The sequence below is a fragment of the Castor canadensis genome, chromosome 7 (genome assembly GCF_047511655.1).
Source record: "Castor canadensis chromosome 7, mCasCan1.hap1v2, whole genome shotgun sequence".
NCBI classification, from domain to species: Eukaryota; Metazoa; Chordata; class Mammalia; order Rodentia; family Castoridae; genus Castor; species Castor canadensis.
This window is the reverse complement of record NC_133392.1, coordinates 60,299,820-60,324,297: the sequence shown is the minus strand read 5'-3', so window position 1 is coordinate 60,324,297 and position 24,478 is coordinate 60,299,820. Positions and strand designations below refer to the sequence as shown.

Below are 24,478 nucleotides of genomic sequence, written 5' to 3'. Positions count from 1 at the left end.
GAAAAGATTCCACCTGATCCCTTTTCTTGCATTAATTTGAGACCCCAGAGCTCATCATAGTACATTGTGTCTGAGAAAATCTGAGCAGCCCCCACAGGAGGCCAACATTCCAAACTGGGAAAAATAATTTCCATCCTCATGAGCCATGCACCCACCCCCAGTGCACCCACCTCACACACCATATGGACCAGAGCCAAGGTGAGATACTTCTCCGCCTTGGCCTGGTGGAAACAGAGAGGGTGAAGTGGAGAAAGTGGGGGAAATTGAGAGTGACAGAGCCAGGTAGGGTGGGGCAAGACAGAAATGGAGAAACACATTGTGGTCCAAACTTGCAAATATCAAAAAACATGGCCAAAACTGCCTGTCTCTGCTCCTCTACCTCCTTCTGTACCCCTGTGCTAGACGGGCTCTGGAATGCAGGTTTCCCACACTGTGAATCCTAGCTGGTCTGCTAGGTGCCAGAAGATTCTTTTCCAGAGGCCACAGCTTCCTGCTCTGGTCTCCCTGTTTATAAATGTACCCCCAAATGTAGAAACACAATGACTAGCACTGTGCTTTATTTTATTCCACCTAGAAATTGGTTCTAAATACAAAATCTAGAGATGTACCTTCTAGAATATTCCATGGAGATTCTCTCTGATTCCTCCCAACAATCACACATTCTGTGAATGATCCTTGTCCTCACTGTGTCCCTCTGTCACTCACCCATTTGTCCTCTCTTTCAACCACTACTTGCCTGTTAAGCTTCTACCTCCAACCTGACTCTTCCTTCAATAGCTACTTGTATGCCCTGACATGAGACCCATGCAGCCAAAAAATGCAGCGATGTCTGCTGCTGTAGGAAATGGAGGAAAGAGGTTTACAAGTTCTTGTGTTCTGCTCCATTAAGCTGTCTCTGGGTGTTTTGAAATTATAGCCCAAACACAAAAACACACTTGTAACAACTGTGTTTATGCTGGCGACTTATTTTGAATATTACCATTATTACACTGGAAAATATTTTCCCTTTAAATATACAATTTAGCTCTTCGGGGGAAAAATGTCATTGCATGTCATCTTGGAGTAAAAATTTTCCCTCCAGAGGAATCCATCCCTAATTTAACAAAGTCAATGACAAATTAGGATTCAATATGCAGGAATTTTAAAGTTGATTTCCCTCCCTGCTAACATCTGTTCCCCTCATCCCTCCACCCCACTCCTTCTCCAAGCATTTTGGTACTTAGGTCCTGTCCAGTTGCTTCCTGTAGCTGACGGATAGCAATGAAACCCCGAGTTTACCTACTGCAAGGACAACTGCCTGGGAGGACTTCAGAGTTCATGGTACTTTCAGTGCTGCCAGATCCCCGAAAAACACACATGGGAGCCTGGAGTTCTCACCTGGGAGCAGGGAGAGACCTTGCACATCTCTGAATAGACAATGATCTATTTTCTAGAATTACCATTTCTTTACTTTTTTTTCTTTTTGTGGTACTAGGTATTGGACCTTTGAGTATACCTCTGTCGGTTTGTTTTTATTTTGTTTTTGAGATAGGGTCTTGCTAAGTTTGTGCAGACTATCTTGAACACAAATCCTCTTTCCTCCACCTCACCTAGTAGCTGTGATTACAGGTGGGCATCTTGACTCTCTACTCTCTTTTTAAAGTTCAATAGGTAGAAATGCCACAAGTACTTTGTCTAAAGTTTTGTGGCTCCTTCTACAACCTATTGCAATCTCGCTCATGACTAGTTTTCAGATTTAGTCAAAACAAAACCAAAATAACAGTACCTCCAGTTAGATTTTAATTTCAAATAAACAGCAAACAAATTTTCTGTATAAGTATATCCCAAATATTGCATGGGATATAATTATGTTTAAAAATAATTTTTCATGTATTTGTAATTCAATTTCAACCAGGTGTCTTCAGTTGTATCTGGCAGCCCTACACATGACTGTGTGTCAAGCTGATGCTGACCACAGACTCTGGGCACATACTCCAGGCCCATGTCAGGTTGGTTTCCCCAGAGGCTTAAGAGGAATCCTCTCCCTCTCAGGTGGGGCATGTTGAGGATACCACTCCCCAGGGGTACAGTCCACACTGGGGGCAGTAGGATGAATTCAGTGTGAAAGACCTGTGTGATGACTGGGATGACTGATTGCTGTCAACTGTCAGAAGGGGATGGGACAGGGTGTCCCAGTAGCCAGAACTGGACACCAGACCCTTTTTAACATGAATTGGTGAGAAAATGCCATGTGGAAAGCATGCCTTCAAAAGTCAAGCACAGGCTGCCAGGATGGGGCCAGGCAGGAAGCAAGAGTCAAGAGACAGACTCCAAAAAGAAAGGAAGCAGGTAGGAGGGTGGGAGTAGGACTGGAGCAGGCACACTCTCAAGCAGCTTTGAGGAGTGGGAGGAATTCCAGAGGGAGAGTGTAGACACCCCATGGTTAAGAAGGACAAAGAGGCCTGACAGGCTTCCCAGAGAAGGCATGGGGTCAGTATGGCAGGATGGGGCCCAGCTGGATGGGTGGGAGCCCTGCACTTAGGAAATCAATGCCCAAATCCACAAGGACCAATAAATGGCCCTCTTCTCTTCCATTCTATCCAGAATGGGTTTGCAGGAGAGGTGAGGCAGCTCCTTCCTAGCCAGTGAATCCAGGGGGTCTAAGGAAGGAATGAGAATGGAGGTGATTTCCAGGCAAAGCAGGGTCCGCTATGGAGGGGCTGAAGAGGCCCCAATGGGGAAAATGTACCTTTTAAAACTTTTTTTTGGTGAACACTTTATATATTTTGGGCACTGTCAGGATTCCAGCTGCCATGGAAGAAATTCACTCAAGTCTAACTGCCTTAAACCAAGAGGAGTACTACTGGCTTTGAGAGGCTAGAGGGGCTGGAAGAGTTTGCTTTGGTCTGTCTGGAGTAAGAAGCCCAAGCGATGTCAACAAGGTATCTGTCACCAAGAGGAGTACTACTGGCTTTGAGAGGCTAGAGGGGCTGGAAGAGTTTGCTTTGGTCTGTCGGGAGTAACAAGCCCAAGTGATGTCAACAAGGTATCTGTCGCTCTCTCCTGGATCTTCTTCCTGGGCTGAGCTTTCAGACGATTGCTTCCTGAGGCTCTATCTCTTATACCAGCTCTGCAGTCCCATGGTAGGAATGGCAGTGTCCCAGGGCTCTATCTTATTGTTTTGTGGTCTCATTGTTAACCCATTACTAGGCTAGGAAGGCCCAGGTTAAATGTGCAACTAGGGGAAGGTGCAACCACACCCTGCCTCCAGGATGGCTATAAAGGAAGTGATTCCTCAGAGGAAAATTGGATGCTAGTCAGGTGAAAACAGCCCAGGTCCAAGTCAGTGACCTCAGACATCAGAGCTGATTTAATATGCTCCTTGCAGTGAGCAGTACTGGGTGGGGACTGGTAACTGATTTTACAGAGATTTTATAGAGACTTGAGACCTTGTGATTTAGCCAATGTCACAGAGGAAGCTGGAGGCAGAGTAGGAGAGAGTAGTAGAGAATTCAGGGTTGCGGGTCATGACAGCCATACTGAGAGAGCCAGTTCAGCAGATGCCCTCCGGTGGGAACGTAGCCCTGGACCCTGCTCTCCATGGCCCCTTGGCAGCTGGTGCCAGACCCCACCCAACCACTTTGAGAAGACTGAGGATCTTTTTAGGGTAAGTCAAGTAGGTGTAGAAAGGAGGAAGAAGAGGAGGCTGCAGACCTCAAAAGAAATGACCATAGCTGGGTCTGTACAATAACAGGGAATGTTGACCAGGAGCAGCAAAGGCATAGGGCCACCCAGATGGGGACCCAGGAGCAGGACAGATCAAGTAAGCAGCCCAATGTGAGGCATGGCAAGAAGAGCTGCTTAAACCTTGTATTCCTATGAAGGTCTATGGGATCCAGAGCCCAAGAACCAGCGTTGCTGCCCTAAGCTGTGCAAGTGCACCCTGGACTCTGAGGTTGTGACCACCCAGCTGATTATAGGATCCTGAGCAAGCCACTAAGCTTGAAGCACCTTTGCCACTCAGTGAAACAGTAAAACACACCAAAACAGATGATACCAAACATGACCCTTATGGCACTCATGCCCTGTTATTTTCTAGTTTGCCATGTGTGCATAAAGCTGGTTTTTAACCCCCAATTCCTGAAAACCCATGTGGGACCCATTGGTCTCCAAAGGGCTCCTTAACTTTGAAATCTTTCTTTCTAAGCTTTTAGCTTGGAGTATCAGTTGGGTGCCTGCTTGGGCCCATGGAGCCAACAGATAGAGGTGGGGGTGCAGGGACTGTTACACTTACCCCATGTGGGTCCTCTCTTGCTGCTCCAGCTTTCTTGGGGGCCCTTCAGAGACCCTCTGTGCTGTGTGAACCTGGCAATTTCCTTCCTACCCCTCCATTTCTTGATCTGTAAAGTGGGGCAACAGAAAGCATGTAGTGGATTGTATGATGAGCAGAGATATCCCTGCACCCCACCTGGCCAGGGTCAGCCATGTTCCTTCTGGTGGTTGCAGTGGTGGCCGGTGCCCCAGCTCTATGGCTGCCTAGCTGGGCCTGGGAGGCAGCATCCCATCGATGCCAGCTTCTCTCTGCTTCCCAGAGTTCCTCATGAGCGATTTTTAAGTTTGACAAGTAGTTTAATCTGGGGCTACAGTGTCTGTTTGAAGAAGAAGGGGCGGCTCCAGAGGGAGACCTGAAGCCTTGCCAGGAAATACCCACCAGCTCTCAGCCATCAGTTCCTAACTTCTGCCTCTGGCCTAGAGTCCCTATGGCAGGTCCCTCTCTGCACTTCCAAGTGTTTGCTTCTGCAGTGTTGGGCCCCTTTGGAATCGGCCAAATTTAGGTGCCAAAGCTAGTTACTGACAGGACCTTTTAAAATTGACATATCATTGCTCAAGCGATACCCAAACACACACACTCTCCATAATAAAAACTAAAGAGTTGCAAGTAAATACCTCACCCAAGACCGTTCCTCACTCCCTTCCCTTCTCCTCTGTCTCAACTTCCTCTCCTCAGTAACCTTTGTGTTTGGTACCAAAACATAGAATGTACACACAGGTGTGTTTCTTTGCAATAAAAAAATGCATCTGCGGCAGACATCGAAATTTTCTGCCACTCAACCCCATCGGTCAGAAGCACCCCTTTCTTCCCTGCCAACTGAAACTGATGTTCAAGGAGTAGCCAGAAATCTTAGTATCAGGCAGAGAAGCTCCCCCACCCCGCTCTGCCCCCAACAAGCAACACACCCTAGAGAATGAGTCGTGTTTGAATCTTGATTGCCTAAATCACTTTTAATAATCTCCCTCCTTTAACAGAGTAGTCTAAAAGTTAGCAGATGACCCAGTTCTTGCTAATGAGATGTAAGGTAAATTCTACTGGGAAGGATGCCCTTTACCAAAGAAAAGCCAAAGTTTGTGAAAAGAAAAACCTTTCCCCTTCTTTCTGCATTGAATATAAATGTGCTATCTGGAGCTGCAGCACCCACATCAAAAGAGAATTACTGAGATGTACTATTGAGCAAATTTTCCAACTCCAAAATATGGACTTCTTGTAATTTGAGAAAAATAAGTTCCTCTTCCTTTAGGCTATCGTAGGTCGAATGTTTGGGTATTTACAACACAAAGGAATTTTGACTCAGGCTCATACTGTATTTTTTCTCCCACTCAACAGCGATTTTGAGGTCTATCCGTGTAAGTCCACAGGGATTCTCTTTTCACTAGGCACACTGTGCTCATTTGTAATAAAGCATATTTTAGCTGGCTGTTTGCTCCTGGGGATGATTACTTTGCTTTCTGTTTTTACTTTACCTTCAGTACTACAGTGAAAGCCCGCACAGGTGCGAGTGACCTTAAAGATAGATGCCTAGAGTGGGTTCCTAGAAGCCACAGACTCTGCACATTTCCTGGTTCGGTAGATCACAACTGAGCTTGTATAGAAAGCGGCTGTACCCATGTACACTTCCACTCGGGTCTGCACAGCTCCTCAGCCCCACATCCTTATCTGCTTTTCTTTGACCATAATGAGGATAGAAATTGTTGTGCTTCATATTCCCTGATCCAGAGCAAGCCTGAGTACGACTCTATGGATGTCCCTGTCATTGTGTTTTTCTTTTGGCAATTGCCCATTGAGAACATCTGCCCACTTTTCCATCTGGTCATTAGTTGTCTCCCTGCCAGTGTGCCACTATTCCTCTTCTGTGATCAGTTCCAACCCCTCCCTGCTGTGCATGTTTCAAGTCCTCTCTCTGCCTGTTGCTCATCTTAATACCAGCCCTGCAGCATGGATTTCTGCTGACTCCTACTATACGTCTAGGGACACAGAGCACTCAAATCTGCTGTTGCTGTGAGCTTGGACATCCCAGCCTCCAGAACAGTGAGCAGAAAATGTCTGCGGCTGATAAATTGCCCAGTCTGTCATATTTTGTTACAGCAGCCAGAATGGACTAAAACAGGCATCAAAGGACAGTTGTCATTTCCACAGTTGGCCTTGGGTTCCCCTAGAGGAGAGGGAAAAAAAAGCACAGATGGCTTATGTTTTGAGGGACTCTTCTGTCTTGGGCCACAAGGATCAAGGAGTGGCTTCATCATCAAACTCCCAAGGGCCAATGAAGGTGGCTACTTCATTCATGCCCAGGGGACCTTGGCTGCAGGTCTGGGGCCACAGTTCCTAATGCCCACTCTTCCCGCCTCTCTGGGTCTCTCCAGCAGAGGTCTTCAGGGACTCTCAGAAGCCTGTGTGTGAGTGGGTTTTGTTCTTCATGGCCTGGAGTCCCAGAAATACCACCTAACGGGGGGGGGGGTCCTCTCTAAACCTCTTTCTCCACTTCCCCCACCCGCACCCCACAGGACAGTCAGCACAATGACCCATTAGGAGCCTAGGCTTTGCAAACAGAAGCCCTAACTTGGGACTTGTGATTTGGTGTCCTCTGACTTCTGCTTCCCGTGCTGCTGGCCTGTGCAGCTCAATAAACCTCTGAACAGTCTTTCGTCCAAGCCTGCTCCATCCTCTTTGGCAAGATCTGGACCAAGGGTTTTGCATCCAGTGCCTGAGACACTGGGTTTCTGCTTCTGGTTTCACTCCCAGATCAATGCTAGTTTTAGGCCTTTCCTCTGCCCCACTCCCCTTTTTGCTGTGCCTCAACGATTCTGGCATCTCTGCAGCCTGAGTCTTAGCCCCAGCAAGAGCAGCTCAGGTCAGAGGCCTCCCTTCCACACACCTGCGGGATTATTCCCCCCACAGTCCCCAACTGGCCCCACACCCCTGCAGCCTTGTTTCCATGATGAAATCCATGTGTCCACTGCAGCAAACATCCCTACTGTACAGACATCCCCTGTCATCTCCCAGCTCCACATCTCTTTCCCATATGACCTTCCAGCCCACTGCAAAGGTCTACCTTGCAAACTCCTACTCATCCTCCAATACCTTGATTTCTAATCCCACTCCACAGTTAGCTTCTTCTTCCTCAGAATCTCTAGAGCAGTGTGTGAAGTGCCTTGTATTTTCTTATTTGTTCACCTTTGTGCAGGCTTTAAGTTCAAGGGCAGAGGTGGCAAATTGTTCATCAGAATTATACATTATGTGTATAATTCTCTATGCCCTCATGAAGTGGGTAGTATTTTCCCCTGTTTTCACGGAGAGAAGTGAGACTCGGGATTATGAAGTCATGTAGCCAAGGTCACATCTTGAAGGTGATGGGAGAGAGTTGGTTTGACTTTAGGACCTGGATGCTTGCCCAGAATGCTCTGCTTCTCCTGTGGGCAGCCTCTTGTGGACTTCAGACACCAGACATCTCCAGGTTTCTCTGGAGAAATGATGGATGTGCAGCCAGTCTGGAAAGGCTGTGTGACCAGGATGAGGTGTTTCAACCTCTCTGGGCCTGCATTCCCAAAGGTAGAACAGCAGTGACCATGTTGCATGGCTTTTCTGGCTGGGCCTTATGTGGTTCATATCAGCTACAGGATGGGAGGTGTTGAAATATCTGCTCAGCCAGACTCCCATGTGAGATTTCAGGTCATAAACCCAGTGAGCAAAGGCTCAGCCAAGCTCAGACTCTGTTTCCCCTCAAGGGAGACACCTCCTTGATCTTTACCTGTCTGCTTTGGAACAGAGCAGGCCAGTGAAGCTCAGACAGGGGGGGCTGGCCAGCAGCCGCCTCCCCAGCCTCCTTCTCTTCCATTAATGCATAGGTGTTGTCACATTCTGGGAGCAGTCTCAGGTCCCAGATGCCCCAGAGGTTCCCACTGTCAGCCAGACCCCACCCGCCCCTCCCCCCCCAACCCGCCCCAGTGATCTAGCTGGTGAGTGGAAGGGAGAAGGCGCCAAGCAGCCACACCTACTTGCTAAGGCCAACTTGACCCCAAGAGACTTAGGCCAAAGAAGGAAGGAAGTGGCGTGGACAAGGCCTGGGAGGGGGTTGACTGCAGCTGGTCCTCCCTCAACCCAGATGGAGGCCTTGCTCTGCCACCCGAGGAGCTATGTGTCTGAGTTCTACCTCCCTGGAGCCCTCAGCCTGGGCTGATTTAGTCCAGAAAGAAGGAGCAAGGAAACATGGCCTTCTGCCTTGGCGAGTACCTGCACGGTGAGGTAACAATGAGAAGCTGTATTCATTTGTCCCACAGACAGACATTTATGGAACGGGTAGTGCGTGCCAGGCTGTGTGTCTGACGCTACTCCTGGCTCTTTGGTTTATTTCTCAAGGATGTTAGAGGAAGGGGGCCCCCTTCTGCCTCATCTGCAGCTCTGCATGCTTAGATGACTTAAGGTGGACTCTGCACTGGGACTTGACTTTGGACTTGCTTTCCTCACCCAGTTACAATCTTACTTTATTCTCTAGGTGATTCTCTGAGGGTTAGTCCCCACCTGAGAGTAGTTACTTGGAAACACTGAAGTGATGGGTTCAAAGAGATCCTGAGATGATGGCTAGGCTCAGTGTTAAGAGTGCTGAGATTGATTGGTGATGTCTGCAGTCGGTGTAGGGTGGGAGGGATAAGGCAGGTGCAATGGAGTGGCCATTCCAACATCCAAGTGTGCTGTCTTCAGAGGCTTAGATCAAGTTTTGTTCACTTATGTACCTACAGTATCTGGCATGGCACCTGGTACCAGGTAACTGCTCAGTGCTCATGAGTTATAGGAAAGAGCCAAGGGCAGTGAAAATGCTGAGGCTCAGCAGTGAAGAGTAGGATTTGCGAAGGATTCATAGTGAATCCAGGTTTCCCAGTCACCCGCCCTCTGCTGTCTTGTTCACCCCCCCCATTCTAAATGTGCTTTTGAAAACAAAAGCCACAGGTGACCCAAGCTAGGGGACAGTCAGGCTAGGAAAGAGGGTTACCACTTTCAGGTTGGGGGCCCTGGGATTGTGCAGTAGACCTGCTCTGGACCAGAGAAAGACAAGAGACCACACAGTGGCCTCCCCAAGCCCTGGCATCTGCCTCCGGGAAGACAGGCAGGGCATTCTCCTGGTGAGGCCGGGTGGGAGTGGGGAGACGGTCTTAGGACACACCACCTGCCTTTGCGAGGAAGGAAGACTCTCTCTCCTTTATATAAATCACAACAAATAATTCAGGGCACATCCAGATCTGGCCCAAATAATGCTAAAACAGGAAACTCAAGAATTTTTTCAAGAATCCTTCCCAGCAGCCATGGGGCAGGGCTATGCACCCCCTCCCCGCAATACTGTGCTAATGAGTATCTCTTGATGGGACTCTATTCTTCTCAAATGACCACTCTGAACAAGAGAGAATCATTAGAGATACACAGAAACTGAGCCCAGAGAGGGAAAGCGACTTGCCCCAAGGGTACACAGAGAGGTAGGCAGAGCTGGGCCAATTCCTGGCATGGGTATCCTGGCTTTCTTCATGATGGCGACCAGGTGTCAGTACTGTGATTCAACCACTCCTGGAAGATGGAAACAACTGGGTGTTATAACAAGATAGTGGTGAGGAGTCGGCTGGAGAAAGCTACAGAGTTGGGTCCTGACCCCCAAAAGCATTTAACTTCCAAGGAATGCTGACGGCTGTCCATCTGCCCCAGCCCTCTTTGTGCCACCCACAAACTAGTCTCCTTTATTCATTTATTTTTAAATATTTTTGGGTTTGTTTTCCATCCTTTGTGTTTATAAGGGAAACTGTATAAACAATTCCAGAATGAGGCCACCAGCTCTGACCAGCTGCTTGGGTTCAAGGTTGAAAGTCAGTATTTTTGGGAAATGGGCCTTTCCTCCATCCCTCCCCCTCCCCATCTGGCCTCGTGGTGGCCCCATTGTTTAGTGTATGGTGAGGGCAGGAAGAGCAGGCAGGCACCGAGTGCCTGCTTTACACGCACTGTGCTTCCTCTTCCCCAGAATAACCCAGTACCCCCATTTTGCTAGTGGGGAAACTCTCTTGCCCGAGGTCACATGGTCAGAAGTTGGAAGAGTTGGGATTTACATTCAGGTAGTTTAAGTTCTTGCTTCTTTGCTTAAGAGGCCCCCTACAATTGAGGTGGGCTGCAGAGTGTGGGGAGACAGATTCTGGGGGGACAGGTTGAGGAAGCGTCTGCAGGCTGGAGCTGCATGCCCTGCTAATGGACATTGTATAAGCACACATCTCAGGCATGTGCAAGGAAGCATGCACAGACTCAAGTAAGCTCCCTCATACCCAGTGCAGCAATGCAGGAGGTGCCCAACAAGGCCGAAAGCTCAGCACACCTTCTGCACCCAGGGACTTGAGCTGGGACCAGCGCCGCCTCTGCCCCTGGATGCTGGCCCAGGTTTCCCCATAGCTTCACTCCTCTACTCCTCCCTAGGCTCTGGGAAGGAAGCAGAACTCCTGTTATCATGGCCAGGAAGTGTCTGACTTGCCCTTCACAATTTCCTCCCGTTCATTCTCATGCTGCCTACCAGTCACATGCAGGTGAGGAAACTGAGATCAGAGAGGGGGTGTGGCTAGCCTGAGTCATGATAGTCCCCATGAATGTTTGCTGCATGGAGAGGATGAGTGGACGGATGGATGGACAGATGGATGAGTGGATGGGTGGATGGATGGACGGATGGGTGGATGAATGGATGGATGAGTGGATGGGTGGATGGACAGATGGGTGGATGGATGGATGGGTGAGCGGATGGGTGGATGGACGGATGGGTGGATGGATGGACGGATGGATGAATGGATGAATGGATGGACAGATGGATGAGTGGATGGGTGGGTGGATGGATGGATGAGTGGATGGGTGGGTGGATGGATGGGTGAGTGGATGGGTGGATGGACGGATGGATGGATGGACGGATGGATGAGTGGATGGGTGGGTGGATGGATGGGTGAGTGGATGGGTGGATGGGCGGATGGATGGATGGATGAATGGGTCAATGGAGACAGTGTGAAGTGAGTGAATGGGGCAGGGAGGGAGGGAAAGTGAATGAAGAGTAACACCCAGTTCTCCTGGGCTGGCAATTCCTTCAACTGGAAGCAGCAGACCAAGACAAGACTCTGCCCTCATGGAGCATGCTTCTTCATGGAAAAATCGGATGACTTAAAAAGTATACAAAAGGACCCATAACTGGCCACACCCCATAGGATCTCTGCATCTGCGTAGTCAGCTTTTGGGACAGATCTGCAGGTAGGTACCCCACCACCATCCTGCTGACCTTGGAGACAGAACACATCTGATCCAGGAGACCCACCTCTCCTCCTCTCAACTGAGATAAGGCATCTTACCTGGACTGCTGTAGGCTTGAAGATGGCCCTAGAGAAACAACCCCAAGGCAGCATGGACCTTCACTAGTGCCTCCAAGTTTCCCATACCCAGGCCCCCTTTTCTATTCAGGTAGCTAGGCAGACGTTGCTAGTTGATCTTGGCACTTTCTCTCTGAGCACGGGATCCTTCTCAAAACAGTGCTCCAGGCAGCCACTAGCAGTCAGCAGACACTGAAGTGGAAGAAGTCTAGAGGCCTCCCTGCCTGCTCTCCTCCTGTTCAGCTGCAGCAGATAACCTGGGAAACAAATCCTAGGGGCTGGTCAGTGAATGAGCAGGAAGGGCAGGGACAGAGAAGGGTGTTTAGCTGGGGACATCTGTGGGGCCAGAGCCTGGAGGTTAGTGGGCAACATTAGAGGTCCCTTCATCAATAGGCTCAGGTAAGCCAGTGATTTGCCCAGATCACATGGTGATTATCAAAACCCAGCAGTCCTCACTCACAGTTCAGTGCCCAGTCACCCATGCATGGTGGAACAGAGAGGAATCCAGAAACCCCCTCATCCAGCGCCATGTTATAGCTCCTCTCTGCCACCCTTCCCCTGACATTTGGGGACAAATGTGCTGTCCATCTGTCCAGGGCCTACTGAACTCTGTCTACTGGGGATCTTCAGCCTGGCCCCCGGTGTTTGAAATTATGCTGCATTTCCAGAGTCTTGCGGTAGACAGGATGAGAGGTGGGAAGCTACCTGGTGGATACTCTGGTGGATGCCCAGAGAGGCAGCACTCGGCCCAGGTGGGCAAAGAATCCTCTTGAGGTCCCCAGCCCCACCTGCTCTTCCCCTCCTGATCTGCATGGAGAGTGTCTCTGCCTGTGTCTGAAGCCCCTGAAATGTTTCTTGGGTGGTCTCAAAGAGCAGGCAAAGCTACCTTTATTGGAACCTGCACAGGGTTGAATCGGGAAATAGTGGCTCTGGTTTAGGCAAAGGGGCTATGGAGGCTGAGTGCAGGGCAAGAGGGCTGGCAGTTGGCTGGTGCTGCAGACGAGAAGTTAGGGGCTGAACCTGAGGTGGGGAGGTGGCAGAGGCAACTGGATGGGTGGGTTGGGCCTTAGAAATGAATAGACCTGGCGATAGGTGAGTGGACCTAGGCCAGAGGTGTTCAGGGTGGGCCAGGGGGGTTGAGGTGAGCCAGGTGAGCTATGCAATCAGGCGGGGCTGGGTGTTGCTTTGGGTGCTGGCTGGGTGGGAGGTGGGGACTGGGAGGTAACGGAGGTTGGCAGGTTAGGAAGTTCAGGGAGAGGCTAGAGAGTCTGGGGTCCCGCTCCACTTTCCCTTGACACTCCATGTTGGGTGGCATGTTGGCGTGTCCAGCTCTCCTGTGGCCTTCTTCGGTGGCAAAACAGTTCCAGCCCCCGCAGTTCCCACTCACCAATCAGGCCCCTGTAGCACTGCTGAGGATGTCTGGACAGGCGCTGTTCAGAGCAGCAGTCAGGGCCAGCCCACTGAAACCTGCCCAGACTAACCTCTGGTTGCTGTCCAGAAACCTCTGGCAAGTGCCCTCCCTCTCACATTGCACAGGCTCAGCTGTTTGGGGAGGATGAGGAACGGGAGAGGCCAAGGCTGGTGGCTCTCCACAGGGAGGGTATAATTGTGGCCCTACAGAGCTGCACTGGCTGTGGTTGCCAAAACTCCAACAGAGTGGAGGTGGCAGGACTGGGAGAAGCTGTGGGAGGGGCAAGGAGTGGGACATGGCAGGGTGGTCAACAAGGGACTTCACAAAATTCTTTACAAAACAGTTTGGATGTCAACCTAGGCTGGCATGGGGTTTTGTACCATCCAGGAAGATTGTAGAACCACCTCAGCATGCAGAGCAGTTTGCAGAAGTACTTCAGAGCAGGGCTACAGAGCCAGCTATTGACATCAGAACCCTGATGAGCCCCTGGCTGTGTGGCCTTGGGCAAGGACCTTAACCTCTCTGGGTCTTGTTTTCCTTATCCATAAAAGGGGGATAACATGATAATATCATATAACTATGATAATATCATAGTGTTTGAGAATTAGCTACCAATGTATGAGAAGTAGTAAGAAGTGTGTCTGGCAACTGACATCAGCTAGAATTGTTGCTGGCTCATCATTAAGATTATAAAGGCAGATTTGCCAACTCCCGTCTTATCACCCAGCTCCCTCTCATGCTCATTCCAGGCCCACCAGAGCAGCTTTACTGGTGTCGTGCTGTCACTGCAGATCTTTGACAGCAATGAAAGTGATGGTCCTGACAGAACATTGGACCCTCGTCCACATCAGGGACAGTCCCTCTGTTCCCAAAGTCCATCCTAAATTGAGAGGCACCGTGGGAGGGGGATGGGAAGAGCATAAATGGTGCTTCAGGCAATGTCTATCTGTTTTACAGGGGGTTGAGGAAGAGAGAGGGCTCTGGTCAGGCCCCCACCCCCAGGCATGCCAAGGGACAGGTGTGGGGACCACAGGCAGCTGTGGGCTGATTGCAGGGGCACTGGAGGGGCAGTTGGATGGCCTGTGGCTGGGCCCTCTCACTCTATGAAGGCGTGGTCATCACTGTCCTGCCAAGAGGCCTCCATGGCAGGGGCTGGCTGCCAGAGAGGAAGCCCAGAGCGTGCCAGCCTGCCCAAGGTCCAGGTTAGGGGCAAGGCCAGCTCTCAGGCCACAGCTGCTCTGCTGTGCTGTCCCTAGGAGCTATCAAGTGCACAGTCACTCCAGGCAGGGCCCACTTGCCCACTCTGGAGACCCCTCTGTTTCTAATCACTTCCTCCTCTCAGTCTCAGCCCCTTGTTTGTCCCCAGGTTGATGTCAGACACAGGACAGACTTAATGAGCTGAACTCCAAGTACTTCTCATCTGTGTGAGGGAGAAGGTGACTCAGGGACAGCCATCCAACAGCTTGTTCCCTCCCTAAAACCAGCTGTGAGCAAGTGAACTCACCACTCCGTGGCTCCTTGACCTTAGCTCTAAAGTTACCAAGGGCTTCTTTGGTTAGGAGGGGTAGGCTGGGAGGAGATATTGGTAATGTCTTTTAAAAGTGAAATTAGGACTTTAAAAATGAGTGGATTACTGGAGTCACAAGACCACAACTGTTATTCCCTCCATAATTGCTACAACTACCTCTGTGGCTAAGGTAACTAACTGTACCACTGCCTCAGCATGGGTATGGCGGGTGTGGCTGACTCCATGACTTAGCATGGAGAAAGCAGAACCTGGGACCTCTTCTTTGATCTCAAGTTATCAGAAAGTCTAACTCAACTGACAACATTAAAGGAGCGAAAGAGGAAGCAGACTGGCCTGTGTACGTGTGTGTTCCTGCTGATGTGCGATGCATGCATGCCTGTGTGTGCACACCTGTATGACACATGCATTGACGTAATAGTGAGTGTGTGCATGGGTATATTTGGTCTTCAAGGCAGATCAGGGCCTTTAGCTCCATGTCTGTCCAGCAGCATTTGCAACACTCAGTCATTTGCACTATAACAAAAAGTTGACAAGATGGCTCATCCTCTCTCCTTCCCTTCAAAGTGGGGAGAGAAAAACATGAATTTTTCTTGCAGTTATTCCAAAAAGAAACTGAGGCACAGGGAAAGTATGTGACTTGTCTGAGCTCACCCAGTGGATCAAAACTCGCTCTGAGCCTTGAAAGCCAAACACCTGGAGTCCCCAGGTGCTGATAGGAAGTGGCGTTCAGGGCTGCTATTGGCCCACCTTCTTTCAGCTCCCTCCCTGCTCCTGGGCATTTCAGGGGCCCCACAAAGGTGGGCATTGACCAGCAATCCTGGGTAGGACTGTACTCTCTGCCACAGGCCCGCCCTTGTGGAGCAGGAATATTCCACAGGTCTTGGCCTTCCTGAGCACCCAGACTGGGTCAGACTAGTGACTTCATCACTTGAAGGGATAGCTGGTATTCCTGAAAGCCCAACCACAGTCCCTAGGGCAGAGTCCCCAGGGGATTCTGGCTCTTTCCTTCCAGAAGAGGTGAGCCTCCTACTGCCCAATGTGCTTTGGAGGACAGAGTCTGGGCCCCATTGTCTGTGGCTCTTCCAGGATCTGGGCCTTTGTTCATGCTGCCCTTTCCACCTGGAGCCCTCTTTTGGGGAATGCATAAGCCAAGCAAGCCTACCTCTCCAGGGTGCTCAGAACCCAGGAGGCTCCCCCACTCCTTTTCCTGGCTCCAACCACCTTTAGATGGCCTCTGATGAGGCGACATAAACTTTCCTGATGGGGAGAGGAGAGGCCAGGCTGATCCCCAGCTGCTCTTGAGTTGGGAAAAGGAAAAGGGAGAGGCAGATCCTGGATGCTTACAAGGAAAGCTCTGGGGGAAGGAGGTCACAGATAGGAAGGCCAGATGCCACATTGTGCATGGTTCCAAGCATGGTTAATCCTGTTTTGCACAGCCCAACAAGCCTAAGGACATCCCCTGGACTTTGGGAGGCAGGGACCAGGCCCCGTCAGCACCCTGGCCCTATGATGCCAGGCCCCAGAGTGGTCCCCTGTCCTCTAGTACTACTGGTGCTTGGGGTCCTTGGTTCTGCCTGCAAGGCCCATGCTGGGGGAGGGAGGATCTGGGCAGGGACATGGAACCCAGCTTCTTGTCCTCCCTGTGTAAACAGACGACTTAAAGGCTTAGGAACAGAAAAATAAATAGCCCTGCTGGCCATAGCCAGCCTCTGTGGCAAGGAGCTTGCTTTTCCTTTAGGAAGCAGCCTCTGGTCTTGGAAGCTGTGGGAAAACTGGCCCAGGAGGAGGACTTGGCTTGGCTTCCTATTGCAGCCCTCTCCCCAAGTTCCAACACAGAAAATAGGCACTTCTAGAAGCCCATTTTCTCTGTTTAAATTCCTCATGTGCAAATGTTGTTGGAGGAGCAAGGGTACCTGGGATTGATCTCCAGGAACCCTTGGATTGCTCATGGGATAGGGCAGGCTATACAGTAGATGACTTCTATGGGCACTTGTGTAAGCCTGGTACTGCCACCAACTCATTGGGTGATTCTGGACCAACATGACCTCTCTGTGCCTTAGTCACTTATAGAATGGGTCAATAATAACATCTGCACCACACGACTGTCACCAGGGTTGAGTGAGAGGATGTGTGCAAAATGCAGAACAGCCCCTGGCCTAGAGTAAGTGCTCAACAAATACAGCTATTACTGTGACTGCTACTTGCTCTTGGGATCTGAATTGCACCAACTCAGGCCAGCCAGGTGGGTGCCACACCCACCCTCAGCTTTGTGCTAGCACTACCTTGAGTTGGTGAACAAAATCCACCCTTTCTCCTCCACCATGAAACCAACACTGTACCCAGATGTCTGTTCTCTACAGACACCCAGTACCAAGCTTTGAAAACATCTGCCTGGTGCATCTTGGTGCTGTGCACACTCCAGATGTTTGGGCAGTGGGCAGTGTGTGGACCCCCTTTCTGGCTTCCCCCAGGAGTAGGGGGGCATCATGTGGTGGTGAACATCTGTGATTCTGGAAAGTGCAGCCCTGTCTTCCTTAAGGCAGGCCTCCAGACCAGGGGCCTCCACGTGGGGAGGGCATGGGGACCATCTCCCTGGTCATCTGCTCCACAGTTCACCGGTAGTAGGCTGGCCCAGGTCTCTTGGACCTGCAGGATTGAGAGCCAGCCACCCCTTGCCAGGAAGCAGTCAGGGGTGAGTCAGAGCTGTGTGGGGAGGGGGTGGGCAGCAAAGGACATGGGGTTTTCTGAAGAGATCCTGAAGCCTGAGAACAGAGAATGACGATACCTGGGTTCTAGTCCTGGTTCTCCCACGCAATAGCTGTGTGACCTTGGGTAGGTCCCACTCCTGTTCTCAGCCTTGATTCCTGCATTTGTACAGTTAGGAGATTGGCTAGATGGGGGTCACTAAATCTGTCCAGCCCCTGAAAGCCCGTTAACTCCCAGCCCTCCTACCTGCTCACTGCCACCACCCAGATCTTGACGCTCCAGGGCTGGGAACTGGCTATGGGGATTTTAAACATTGCTCCTAAAATGTGCCTTCAAGTATGGGAGCCATTGGCCTGTACAGTGTGGAAGAACCTGCTGCTCTTCTGGAGGCCTCTTTGTGATGTTCCCAGACCTTGGCCTCAGAGTCACTCCCAAGGCTAACGTCAGTCTGCTCCAGCCTGCAGACAAGTTTGGGAGTGGAGCAACAGCCTCCCACGTGGCTAGGTCAGTGGTGTCATGGGATGTGTGCATGAAAGGAAGTGAGTGGGGCTAAGGGCATAGGGAGTGTGAAGGCATCTGTCCAGGAGTGTGTGTCTGAATATGTGTATCCCCCTCACTGTGCACGTGAGTACATATGTCATCCATGTACACACTCAAAACCCAAGGCTGGGGTCTTCAGACCCCTCTGCCGTCTTGCCAACATGCAATACTGTAACACTGCGACACTGTTGGAACAGGTGCTACACTGGCTGGGCAGGCCCTTCTGCTCCTCCCTGACATCTGGTGAGAGGGGACCCTTCTTTCCGTGGGGAGTTGCAGCGTGTACAGCCAGAAGCTGGGGAGGGGACTGGGCCAGGTGGACAGATCAGCTAGACCAATCTGAAGACTGGGGTCTTCCCCAGGACCTCTAGAACTTAAGGGCGACCAGATCCTTCCGTTCTTCCCCTTTCCTTTCAACCCACTCTTGGTCCTGAGGTGAACTGGGAGAAGAGGGGATGGCCTGGAAAGTCCTTCTACCCCTTACCCATGGTGCATCCCTCTTCTGCCTCTCCCTCCACTCCCAGGCTGCTGTGCCAGTTTGTGTCTCTGGCTCCTTTGGACTGCCTGTCCTGCACTGTGGTCAACCAGCAGAACCCCAAGGATGTTAGGCCATGGGCGGATAGAGCAAGGAGCAGTTAGAGGCTTGGCTGGCTCCTGCAATCACAAATAGGGGCCAAGGCACCATGCAAACTACCACTGTTTCTGGGGCTTTTAGCCATCCTGGGTTGGTCCACTTGCCCTTTCTTTCCCACCAAAAGAGTGTTTCATGCAGCTGTGTACACACACACACACACACACACACACACACACACACATGCACACACCATTTGCTGGCGAGCCAAGCCCTCTCTATAATCCTAGCTCAGCCCCTAGCTCCCTTCTGCTGGGGATGTCATGGAGCCCAGCCAAGCAAAGGCTGAGTCTGGAGGCCAGGTCTCTGCTCTCCATGTAGCCTTGACCTTGCTGGGGGGCCCTGGGCCAGACATGGGCCACATTCAATTGTAGGCATATCCCAGGATCCTCCACAGAGATTAAGCCAAGGAGAACAGCAACAATTAGGACTCCATCCAGCATTTACTGTGCTACTCACACTTTGAAGCACTTTCCATCTAATGACTAATTTGCTTTTCACAAGGACACCCTGAGACAGGTACTATTATTATTCTTATTTTGCAGGAAGCAACTGAGGTCAGAGAGGTGAAGCAACTAGCCCAAGGTCACACATGAAGTAAAGTGGAGACAGGATACAGAGCCGCCGTGTCTGTGCTTAACTTCTGAGTCAGGTTGCTTCCCAACACCTTCTGATCACTGAGCAGGCCATGCTGATTGAAGAGGTCCTGCTTTTTTAAGGACCAAGACTGGCAGAAGGGAAGAAGGAAAAGACAGGATGAGCATTTCAAGAAGAGAGCCATGGAAAGCTAAGGCCTATGGCAGCAGCTGGCAAACATTTTCTAAATAGGCCAAATAGTAAATATTTTAGGCAGTGTCTTTGGTAGCTACCATTGCTGTGTGAAGAGCAGCAATAGACAACAAGCAAGTGAAGAAACATGGCTGCCTTTCAGTAAAGCAATTATTTATGGACACCAAAATTTGAATTTCATGTACTTTTCACATGCCTCAAGATATTCTTTTGATTTTTTCCCAACCATTTAAAAAAGAATTCTTAATAGGAAATGGGTTGAATTTGGCATTCAGCCTCTAATTTGTCAGCTCCTGGACAGGTTCAGTTGGTTGCTGAATGCTTTAGCTAGGATCTAGCTCCTGCCCCAGAATGCTGATCCCAGAGTCCTGACAGAGAGTTTGTTCCAAAAGATATTTATCCTGAGCTAGATCCAGATCTAAGTCAAGACTCAGTTTGGGGTTTGAGTTTTGGGCACTACCATTTCCTGGCTGATCTTGGGCAAGTTTCTTAATCTCTGAATTAGTCAGGATTCACTTCAGGTATAAGAGAGAGAACTGTAAGTCCATTGTTCAAACTAAGAATGAGATTTGCTGGCTCTTATAATAGAAAAGTCCAGGAGCCGATCTAATAGCTTCAGGCACAGTTAGATCCAGGTGCTTCCATGACATTGCCTGGAGTCTCTCTTTTCACCTATGGCTTCATGTTTCCAAATTGACTATGAAAATCATTTATGCTTATCCTAAGGGGTGGCAGAAGTGGCCACCCAAAGCTGAGGGCTCATGTCCACAAATTGCTCATAGGCTCCAGCTTTGGGTCATGGAACTCCCATTGAACCATTTGCCATGTCCAGGGGAAAGGGATGTCTGGTTTGCCCCTGGAGCCAAGGGCCAATGTTGACCCTCTCTGGACAGTGTGGCCTAGGAGTGAGGAAGAAGTGGCTCCCAGGGGGGAGTGAGAAGCTGTAGCCAGGAGGGTGAGCAGAGGCTAGGAAGGTGAGCCCGTCAGCTGTTCGTGTAGACTCTGAGGCTCAGTCTCCTCATCCACAATAATGGCACCACCTCACAATCATCATGGGAACAATAATGAGTACACTGGGACAGGAAGGAAACTAGGTGTGTGTGGCAGGCCCTTCCTGGGGGGCAGGGAGGGGACCTCTGACATTCACACACAGCCTCCACTTAAAAAAAAAGCTTCACTGTGGAACACAGTGGCAGTTTCTCAAAAAAAATTAAATGTGCAATTACCAGCTGATCAGCAAACCCACTTCTGTATGTATACACAAAAGAATTGAAGTCAGGGCCTCAGAGAATGAGGGCACTCATGTTCCTAGCAGTGTTATTCACCAGAGCCAGGAGGTGGATGGGCAGTTACTGGGCAACCTGTGGGTCAAATATATCCAATGAAGTATGATTTGGCCTTCTCAAGGAAGGAAATCCTGACACATGGCACGACATGAATGAAGTTAGAGGACTAAGTGAACTAAGTCAGTCACAAAAAGACAAATCCTGTGTGAGTCCCTTTATGTTAAGAACCTGCAGGAGTAACATCCATAGAGGCAGAACTCAGAATGGGGGCTACCAGGGGTGGGGGAGGAAAGGACAGAAGTTATTTAATGTGGACAGTTTCAGTTTATTTATGTGACAGTTCTGGAGATGGCACAGCAAACATATGAGTGTACTTAACTACACTGAACTCTATACCTGGAAATGGTTAAAATGATAAATCTTAGGCTATATTTTAGCCACAATTTAAAAATATATATTTCTTTTAAAAGATGAAGCAAAAGAAATTCCCACAGAGGACAATGCTGGACTGAGAGAGGCTTAGCTGAAAACTTTTTTTTTTTTTTGCAGTGCTGGGGTTTGAACTCAAGGCCTCATGTGCTCTTATTGCTTGAGCCACTCCACCAGCCCTTTGTTTATGATGTGCTTTCTCGAGATAAGGTCTCATGAACTATTTGCCTGGGCTGTCTTTGAACTACCATTCTCCTCGTGAGTAGCTAGGATTACAGGCATAACCCACCAGCACCTACCTTAGCTCAAAACTTAACTCCTCTCAGAAGCCATGGCAAGCTGGATAGTGTGTGGCATTGGGACAGACCTCATCAGAAGCCCTCACATCAGGCAGCATGACAGAGGGCTTGCCCCCTTCTTTTCTTCCTCACTGCCCTTCCACACACACTACTTCCATGGGCTAAAGTCTGAGTGTACAAACTTTGCAGTGGGCTCTGTTTCTAGGGAACCCAGGCTGAGGTACTCACCTTTGCAAAACCGGCACAATACCCAGCAAAAATAGGTCATAGAGAATTTTTGTTATATGGATGGATGGTTGGATAGATGGATGGATGGATGGATGGATGGGTGGATGGATGGATGGTTGGGTGGATGAGTGGATGGATGGATGGATGGATGGGTGGGTAGATGGATGGATGGATGGATGGATGGATGGATGGATGGATGGATGGGTGGGTAGATGGATGGATGGATGGATGGATGGATGAAAGGTTTTACAGATAGACTGCAGTAAGGAACTCTTTCTCAGCAGAAAATGCAAACATAGTTACCGATACATGCAAGCTGAACCTGTTAGCTCACAGCTGTGAATGCATCCCATGTTACCAGTGTCCCCTCCCACATACTAAAAAATTACACTTAGACACAGCTCTTATCCTGCATATCACTCTGTCCCTTTCAGGTCAAGCTTCTGCGACTAAACTAAGGTTGCCCTTGTGGAGCTGGAAAGAAGTCCCAATGAGGGAAGAAAGCTCTGTCTGTCCTGTGGGTGCTCTTGACCTAGCCAGCACTTGCTTGTGCTGACTCCTCACAGCACCTTGGGGCAGAGGCCATTACTCTCATCCCTCAGTTTGAATGGAGAACAAAGTGCAGAGAGGTCGAACACCTCAACCCCACCCACAAGCCAGGAAGAGTCTGAGACGGGCTTTGAATCCACGGGCTTTGAATCCACAGCCGTTGGGCTCCAGCAGCTGTGCTCCCACCTCAGGTGCCTGGTGACAGTGGAACCTATGCTTCTCTGCTTTGCCAGTCTGACCTAGCCTAGTGATCTCAGTTTTTCTAACATCCCAGCCCAGGCAGCCTTCCAGTAAACAGGCTTTCTCCCTTCCGGGTGACCCTCAAATATCCTTGCGACGGCTGGCTTAATGGGGAGACCCACCCAAAACACCTGCTCAAATGCCTTTCTCTCTGCTAGGGTCTGTTGAGGGCCAGGGGGGCTGCTTCCATCTATGTGCAGATTCAAGGGCTTTCACTTGCCAAGCTCCCTCTGTCCTCCAAAGGAGGGCCACTGAGGTGTTCCTCAGGTGCAGGCCTAGAGAAATTGTGCAGAGAAAGGCAAGGAGTGCCTGTAATCCTAGCTACTCAGGAGGCAGATATCAGGAGGATCACTATTCAAAGCCAGCCCAGGCAAATAGTTCGTGAGACTCTATCTCAAAAAAACCTTTCACAAAAAAGGGCTGGTGGAGTGGCTCAAGGTGTAAGCCCTGAGTTCAAACCCCAGTACCTCAAAAAAAAAAGAACAGGCAAGGAAGGCCAAGAACAGGAAGGGGCTCCATCCTTTCTTCCAGGTCTGAGTCAGGGGACCTGGGAGAACTCTGCTCTGATATCCACTGGGATGGCCCCTTCTAGTCATTGGGTGACAACTCAATTGTTACTTCCCTAGAGATGCTCCTCACACCACCCTGCCCACACCGCCCTGCCTATCTACATGGGACTTAGTACTCCGACGTTGTCTCATCATCTCTTTGCCTGTTTCCAGGGCCTAGCCCACTGTGTGGGTTTAATAAAGAATTAAGAACTACATAGCCAGGAATGTCAAGTGATTGATAAACCTCAAACAGAAGACACCAGCAGTAGAACAAGCACCAAAGATCAGGTAAGTTGTGCTTTGTTTGCTGTTCCTACTTGATGCTGGACATTTTTTCTATTTTGCATAAACTCAGGAAATGGACAGTAGGGGTTATCTTCTGATCAGGTAGTCCATAAGCAGACTATGCTATGTAGTTGAACAGCTTGTGCACAGCTCTCCTCCAGGAAGTGCCATCCACAGTGGAGAATAGCAGTCCCTGGAGTTATGCAGCACACCTGAGCAGGCAGCTGTGATAGATGTATAGAGAAAGAAGAAGAGAAAGGAAGGGAAAGGGAATTTCAGTTTGGGGCAGAAAGAGTTGGTACATACCTAAGTCGCCATCTACTTTAACAGTTTTCCTACTCATTTTGTTTCCATCTTATTTTATAGTGGTGAGATAAACATAATGAAACTTATCAGCATAAGCATTTTTAAGAGTACACAGTATGTATTCAGAAGGCACATGTATCACCACCCACTCCACACTCTCCATCTTGCAAAATTGAAACTCTGCACATTAAACAATAACTTCCCATGTCCCAGCAGCAACCCCCCATTCTCCATTCTCTGTGACTTTGACTCCTCAGGAACCTCCTCAAGTGAACCTGTGCATGTTCTGTGTGACTTTGTACTGTCTTTCTGTGTCTTGCTTGTTTCACTGAGCACAATGTCCTTAAGGTCAATCCACATTGTCACGTCAAAATTCCCTTCCTTTGAAAGCTGAGTAATATTTCGTTATGTGTATTTTTTCTGGAGCATGGTTCCTTTTTATTCCTTTATTGTGAGAGTTAGTGATTGCAGATGAGTGATAAAACATTTACAAAACACAAATAAACAAAATGACAATAAAAGAGTTTACTTAAAATTAAACCACCCCAAAATGAATTCAGAGTTAATTCATCAATGTTAACACAGGTGTAAACTGCTCGTATATCTGTGTCATGTTTATTATTATGTTTTTTTAAAAAGTAATACTTTGCTGTGGTCCTGATGTTAAATTCCAATTTTTTGTATTAGTGTGTATTAGTTGTACAAAGGGGTTTCATTGTGGTATTTCCATAATGCATATAATGTACTCTGATCAAATTCATTCCCTCTATTATTTTTTCTTATCCCCTTCTTCCCCCTCAATTTATGTACCCTTCCTCTTGTTTTACAAATAAGGAAAATGAGACCCTGAGAAGTAGAACAACTTTACAAAGAAGAAACAAAGCCAGTGTTCCGCAAAGTGCCCCAGCAGTGCCATACATCAATATCCTTGTGTCTCTGGTGGCCTGTGTCATTACCTTATCAGGGAAAGGGGGACCTTTCACTTCATGGAGAGGAAGCAGGGCCTGGTCCAAAGTGCATG

General features: G+C 49.4%; 2 long non-coding RNA genes across 2 annotated transcripts in view; one reads left to right on the top strand and one right to left on the bottom strand.

The window, feature by feature from the left end:
- LOC141424627 (uncharacterized) overlaps positions 1-24,478 on the bottom strand; it is a 74,050-nt gene that overhangs the window by 34,468 nt on the left and 15,104 nt on the right. The gene's annotated exons all lie outside the window — the stretch shown is intronic.
- On the top strand, positions 10,764-23,142 carry LOC141424626 (uncharacterized). Its single transcript, XR_012449499.1, has 3 exons — positions 10,764-10,860; positions 11,417-11,563; positions 23,038-23,142. It is a non-coding gene; the product is annotated as an uncharacterized lncRNA (long non-coding RNA).